We start from the raw sequence: 7,716 nt of genomic DNA, 5'->3' as shown, positions 1-7,716 counted from the left end.
AGGATAGTAGCACGAGTGTTATCTCGGTGCTATCCTTTCATCGCCGCAACGGGTTAGGGAATAAGCATTAAGAAAGCTTGGTTGTGCACAAGCACGTTGCTGATTTGAAAATGATGTTTGAGGACTTTAGGATCATTCACTTTGCATGTGCATAAAACCATGGTATCGGAGTAAGAAAAAGTGGATGCATAGCACCTGTTTTCAATGACAATGACCTATGCTTGAGTGTGGAGAGGCATCCTAAGCTGTAGGATAGACGTTCGATTCTTGGGGGACTATTTAGTGAGGACACATGGTATCTCCTGGATTCGAAATGAAAGAGTGGACTTTGTTCGTTTGTATCCCTGCGATATAGGAGAGCTGCAGTGGGGCCGCGGTGTTTCTACCGAGAGGTTGCCTCTCATGTATGTGATTATCATGGTACTTATTGCCAATGTGTATAGGTTCTCCCTCTGTGGAGTTTATAGAACGGGAAATGTTGGACTACAAAACTATAAAACCATAAACACATAGATTAGGCTTTAGGGCAGTTTGTCCTTTAGCAGTGGATAGACGCTCCTGGTCTGTGAGGCCGTGAGGGTGTGTTTGTTTGTTATGAGCATGAGGTCTGGCTAGTGCCATAGCTAGTGCCGGCCCATTTCAGGTCCCATTAGTGGTGCGTTTGCTGGGAGTTGCCAATGAGTGGTGGTTCTCGAATCTAGGGTTTTTAGGGACCAAAAAGTTGGTTTATGTCCTCTGACAAGGACCGTCAAGCCGAAATACAAAAAGCAAAACATGCTGAGAGGGCTAGACGGCGGTTGGAGATTGTAAGTCGTTATTCTCCTCAAAGGAGTAGTCCGATACGCATAAGAAGCAGTGGTCTTAGTAACCCAACTGCTGCACATAGTCCTTTAGGTGTAGGAGGAAGCACAAGTTCTTCCCCTCTTTCACCAAGTCAACCCACTTCAAGTGGGGGTGTGATTCCATCAGTCCAAACTCCTATTGTCAATCCGATTGTCGTAATGGCACAACCCATTGCAATTCCTGCAGGGATGTCGGATTTGCCAGCTTTAGAAGTTCCTTTGCCCATTTTTAATGGGTTAGCCGAAGAAGATGCAGAGTTTCACATTTGTGAATTCCAAAGATTAATGTTTAATTACTGTATCCAAGATGAGGGACATCTTATGATGTTCTTTAACATGACATTAAAAGGAAGGGCTGTAGTATGGTATCACAGCATAGAGACTAGAACCATAACCACAATCAACCAATTTTATGCAGCTTTCCGAGGAGAATATGCCCCTGAAAGAGGTGGCCAATATTGGTTGCGTGTTTTGAATGTAACACGCCAAGACCCCCATGAGAATGTGAAAGCCTATGCCAAGAAGCTTAAGGAAGTGTTTCGTAAGTTACAAACTTACATTCCTATTCCGTCGGCTGCCCAATTGCAATATTTCTTGCATGGATTGGATTTCAATATTCAGGTACAATTGAGAAGTGTGGGTTTGGCTGATATAGACACCGCCATCACATGGGCAGAAGGAGTAGAGTCATGATTACAAATGGCCTACTCCTCTCAAATAAATCTTAATGCGGGTCTAGTACCTGGAGGAAATTTACCATTGACAAATGGAAGTCAAGGGATGCCTATGAATAACCCTAATGGGAGAGGAAGCATGGTCCAAAATGTACCTTTGCTGCTAGCTCCTCACAGTGTGACTATGCCTATGGCTAGTCAGTTGGCTCCACCAAATGTTGGAGGCCAAGCTTCGAACCCTAATGTTGTTCCTGTGAGTCAACAACCAATGCCCAATCAAATTGTTAGGCCAATGGAACGACGGATAGACGATTAAGGCTATGAGTCGAGTGCCTCTAATGTCCTTGGCGAAGTTAAGGATATGATGAACATGATTTCTGTATCGGCAAATAGCTATTGACGTCAATTTCCTGAAGAAGTAGCAGAATCTGATAGGGAGTTGACGCCCTGAAGAGGGTGGTCCCTCAAGATTCAGCTGTAAGTGGTGTGGTGGACAACATTTCCCTAGAAACTGTCCAAATGTTAAATGTGATATTTGTGGGAAGTCGGGCCACTTAGCCGCTACCTGTTGGAGTAAGATTAGTTCCCTCCAACAAGGGAGTAAACAGCCAGGTCCAATTAATAATAGAGCGTAAGGTAATATCTTGCAGCAAAATGATGGACGAAGACAAATACTGCAAAGGGGAAAGACCACTATAGAGGAGTTGCCACAAGGCAATGGAGTCAACCTTATCGAGGCTGTACGCGTCAATGGCGCTAAAACCTCTAACCTATTTGCCGTGACAAGAGGCCAAAAGGCTAAAGAGGGTGATAGAGATAATGCAAAACCGGTTAAGGAAAACCCTAAGCAAGGGGATAAGGGGATGCAAGTCCTGAATCCTGGCGTGGAAGGTGGACCTTTAAGGTCTGTTGACAAAAAATTCAATCCTAAGAAGGATGAGGAAGTGCCATGAGAGAAGGCAAGAGCTAAAAAAGAAGCACCAAAGCCGGTCCCGAGACCAAAAGAGAGAATGGTTTGGCGAGAAAAGAGAGCTTTGGCTACCTATCATGATTTTGATTTAGCAAGTTCTCTTTGCGAAGTCAAACCAGATGTAAACCTTTTACAGTTGATTAAATTATCTCCAGGAGTACGCAAGGAATTCAAGAAGATCCTGCATATTGGGTATATTGTAGAGCCTTTGGGCATAGCATGAGTAGGGGAAGATTGGTTTGATTATGCTGAAAAGAATTGCCCTAGGGTTCCAACATATGTGGATGGAATATTAGTGGAGCATGCCATCGTAGACACTGGGTCCTCCATCAATATCATGAGTTTAGAGTTGATGGAGAGGTTGGGTCTAGGCATTCAAAAAGATAGCTCCACCCTTCTTAGAATGGCTGATGATAGTCTAAGGCAACCAAAAGATCGCATTACTAAAGTCCATGTTATAGTTGCAAGTGTAGAATGCTTCTTGGACTTTAGGGTGATAAGATTTGCAGGACGTCCTAACTATCGAGTCTTGCTAGGTAGGCCTTGGATCTTACGAACAGGCTGTCAAGTCGATATACCTGCCGGTCGAGTGGTTCTAGGTAGAGGTGCTAGTCGAGTAATAGTCGATGCTTACCCTGAGTCTCCTCAGAGTGAGAGAGCTCCTTTATCCTCTACTGAATTAGAAACAGCAGATGATCCATCTGGTAGTGAGACACCATCCAGCAATGAATCTAAAGAGGGGTCCACTACAGAGGATATTTATTAGATAACTCTAAATGAGCCGATAGAGCCGCAAGATAGGATAAGAGATGCGGATGTGATTGAGTTGGACCTTGGCATGCCGAATGATTTGCGGCCAATTAAATTAGGTTCCATGCTCAGTTTAGCAGAAAGGGAGGACTATGTGTCCTTGATTAAAGAATTCCGCGACATCTTTGCTTGGAGTTATGACAAGCTAAGAGGCATTTCTCCCAGCCTGGCTGTTCATACTATTCCTGTAAAAGAAGGTAGTCGTCCTGTGCGTCACAAAGTAAGGCTTATACCTTTTGAATTGAGAGACGGGCTATTTGAGGAGTTTTAGAAGTTACGGAAAGCTGGTATAATCTTCCCTATACAGCACACAGAATGGTGTTCACCAGTTGTCATCAGGAAGAAGAAAAACAACCAGATCCGACTATGTGTAGATTTTAGAGAGCTGAATAAGCAGACGGTTAAGGATTACTACCCATTGCCATTTATTGACCAGATTTTGGATCAATTAGCGGGTAGGGAAATATATTCATTTATGGATTGCTTTGCGGGTTACAACCAGATGGCAATTGCAGAAGAGGACAAGTTGAAAATAACTTTCATTACTGTCTTTGGTACTTTTGCATACCATGTGATGGCCTTTGGATTGTGCAATGCACTTGGATGATGGCAACGAATAGCAGATAAGACCTTTGGTGACATCTCCCCAGATGAGTTGAAAGTATTTATTGATGACCTAGGGGCAGCCACTGTAAGGGAAAGGATGTTGATTATCTTAAGAAAGTGTTTTGAGCGCTGCAGAAAATTTTGTATCGCTCTTAACCCACGGAAGCGTGTCTTTGGAGTGCCTTATAGGCTATTGCTAGGCCATGTGGTCAGTTCACTAGGGATCGCAATTGACCCTGAAAAGATCAAGGGTATAGTTGCTATGAGTCCACCACGCACTCCGAAAGATGTACATAGCTTTCTGTCATCAATAGGGTACTATCGGAGGTTTATAAATGCCTTGGCAGAAAAGACGTTGCCACTAATGAACTTATCATCCTTTTAGCTGTCTATTTGTATGGAGTGACCCTTGTAAGGTAGCTTTCAAGGATGTGAAACAAGAGCTAGTAAAAGCACCAGTTTTAAAAGCACCTAAAAGAGGTGAGGTATTTTACATATTTTCAGCAGCCACCATGCATAGTATCAGCTGTTTAGCCCAAATCTAGGAGGAAAAGTGGTATCATCCGATAGCTTTTGCTAGTTGAAAATTGGGCATATTAGAAATTAACTATACCTACATGGAGAAGTTGTGCCTTGCGATGGTCTTTGCGACTAAAAAATTCAGGCACTACATCCTCTATGAGAAGGTAGTTTTCTATATGAAGGCGGAAGGGCTTAGATTGCTTATGAATAATCTGCAACCGCCTGGTCGTCTGGCAAAGTGGTTAATCACTTTGTAGGAGTTCAATTATGAGATTAAGAGTAAGCCATCGAGGTTGCAGGGTATTGTGGAATGCCTTGTGGATTTCGGGGAGCCGAAAGAGACGTTGGTTGAAGGAAGTGATATTGAAGAAATGTTTAAAATTGATACAGCCTCTATCCCATCTTGGTATGTTGCTATCATGCATTTTCTATCAACGGGAGAGACTGGAGCTGGTTTATCAAAGTTAGAAAAGAGGAAAATTAGACAACAGGCTTTGAAGTTTTCCTTGATCGCAGGAACACTATATCGGGAAAGTGTTGATGATATCTATCGCCGATGTGTGATGCTTGACGAGGTTCCTTTCATCTTGGAAGAGTGCCATGACTCTGCGTGTGGAGGGCACTTCGCTGGATGGTTGACGGCGCAGAAAGCTTTAAGAGCTGGATATTGGTGGCCATCCATCTTCCAAGGTTCCTTTGAGTATGTTAAGAGATGTGATACCTGTCAAAGACATGGCAGCAGAGAGAATAGGAAACACCCACTTACGCCTATTATGGCTATCCTTCCATTTGAGAAGTGGGGCATCGACTTTGTGGGTCCTATCACCCTGTCGTCTACTACTCAGAAGAGGTACATTATAGTAGCAACTGATTATTTCACAAAATGGTCAGAAGTGCAGGCGACGAGACAGGGCAATGCAAAAGAGACTGCAAGTTTTCCTTTAGAGCAGATTATTTGCCGTTTCGGTTCCCTGAAGGAGCTAGTGTCGGACCGTGGAACCCATTTTTTGAATAAAGTGATCAAAAGCTTGACTAAAGCTTGGCAAATCAAGCACAATAAAACGACCCCCTATAATTCGCAAGCAAACGGACAAGTCAAAAGTACTAATAAGCAGCTTGTGGGTATCTTGTCTAAAATAGTCTCTAAGAAGAAACGAGATTGGGACAGGAAGTTGTATGTGGCAGTATGAGCATACAATACAACGTTCAAGTGAGCTACCAGCCATACTCCATTTAAATTAGTTTATGGGGAAGAGTGTGTGTTACCCCTCGAAATCGAGTTGCCAACCATACGGTTTGCAATTAACCACTCTTTGGGAGAGGAGGATTTACTCTTTGAACGTTTCACGACCATAGCCCACTTGGATGAGCTAAAATTGCAGAGCTTATTACACCAGGAGCTAGCTAAACGTTGGATGAAGCAGTTGCACGACCTTAAAGCAAAGAAGTATACCTTTAAAAAATGGCAATTAGTTCTGTACTACGATGTGCGTAGGGAGCTGTTTCCAGGGAAGCTGGAACCTAGATGGGATGGCCCCTACAAGATTGTTAGGATAGGAAAAAATAGGTCTACGGCTCTACTAGCTGATCTGCAGGGAGTAGAATTTAAAAATAAGGTTAATCTTAATAAGATTAAACCTTATTATTTATAAGTATACTAAGACAAAGAAATGCATTGCAAGTCCATGCTGGGGCTGACTTGAGACCTGCAAAAGAGCTTAAAGCTGGTTGATGGGGTGGTTAATTCCTTGTTTGGAGCACCCATATCTAGAGTAGAGATACCATCAGGGGAAACTTATCTGGTGGAGCAAAGGATACAAAGTGATTGAGCAAGAAGACGGAACCTTTGTGTGGGAGATCAAAGTCTTTTGCCATCACTGCTTACGAATGTTGACAAGTATCCCTGTTGAGTTTAATGAAGAAGGTGGGATGGAGCCGTCAGTTCATCCTCTAAACATGCTAAATTTTGACTATCATAATTACGAATAGAGGAGTTCGTGATGGCAAGCTGTGTAAACCCATTGTGGATGTACACATTATATTTTGACGGAGCGTCCAGGGGCCCTAATAAAAAAGGGAGTGTTGGAGTAGTAATTCGAGATCCCCGACGTAGAGTTACGATGAAGTTAGCTGCTTATCTCAGGGTAGGATTCACTAACAACATGGCGGAGTATAAAGCCTTGATTATGGGATATTTGTCAAACATCCAATGATGCTCCCACTAGCACAAAAGCCATATGGATCAATCCAAGAAGCTCAAGAAAGGCATATGAGAGCACCGGTGAATGAAAGATCCAAGACCAGACATCAATAAGATATCATGAGCATATAGGCTCTGTAGCCTCCAATTAGAGCATCCATAGACATCAAATGTATCCCAAATACAACTATGGCAAGCCAAGAAATATCTCAACTAAGTTTCAGAAAGCTAGACGCAAGCCAAGACAAGACACTAGTAGCAATCGGCTCCAAACAATGTAATTAGCATGTAGTAGTGGCATAGGCCAAGCATGTCAAGACTGGTGAGACATAGGTAACATACATGGCATATGTATATCCAAGATGGAGCATCAAATGGATTCCAAAGCCGAGCTCAAGCTTAAATGAAGATCCGGAACCAAAGATAAGCTCGATGTTGTACCCTGAAGGTCAATACTTCATTGCATATCCTAAAGACATAACCCGAAACCAATAGGCATAACCAAACTAGAGGTAAAATATACTGTCAACCAAGGTAGCATAAATCCCAACCAACAACGAAGTGTCCGCATCAAAATCAAGGCTCAATAGCTCTCAAATAGCATATCCAAGCATAAACCATGATGACCAAACATCAATACATCCAACATAGCACCCGAATGTCCACAAAGAGCACTATGCATAAACTGTCCCTGATAAAACCTTGCTGCCCAAACAATGTACATCACTAAATCCCTACATAAATCGAGCTATGGAAGCTCAAAAAAAGTCCCAAAGCATCTCAAAACATTGGGAAAACATCCAAAGCATATGGGCATCAAATACCAAGCCTCGGGAGCATCACATAAGCTAAGAGCATGACATTTTCTTGCTATAAATCAACTCAGATCTGTTGCAAAAAATGCTATGATCAGAATTTGGCAGATCTGACATCGTCATCGCATCCGGAGCAGGCCAAAACCCCAAGTTAGACTCTTACCTTGCCTAAATTGGGTTCCAGATGCCCAATATATGAGAAAAAATGGAATTTTTGAGCCAGATTTTAAAACATGTGCTAAAAAAACGTGAGCTACTACTATGGGACTTGCTAGTT

Source organism: Lygodium microphyllum, chromosome 5 (assembly GCF_053477565.2).
Source record: "Lygodium microphyllum isolate KBCC chromosome 5, Lygodium_microphyllum_v1.1.10, whole genome shotgun sequence".
NCBI lineage: Eukaryota > Viridiplantae > Streptophyta > Polypodiopsida > Schizaeales > Lygodiaceae > Lygodium > Lygodium microphyllum.
Note: the sequence above shows the minus strand (reverse complement) of the source record.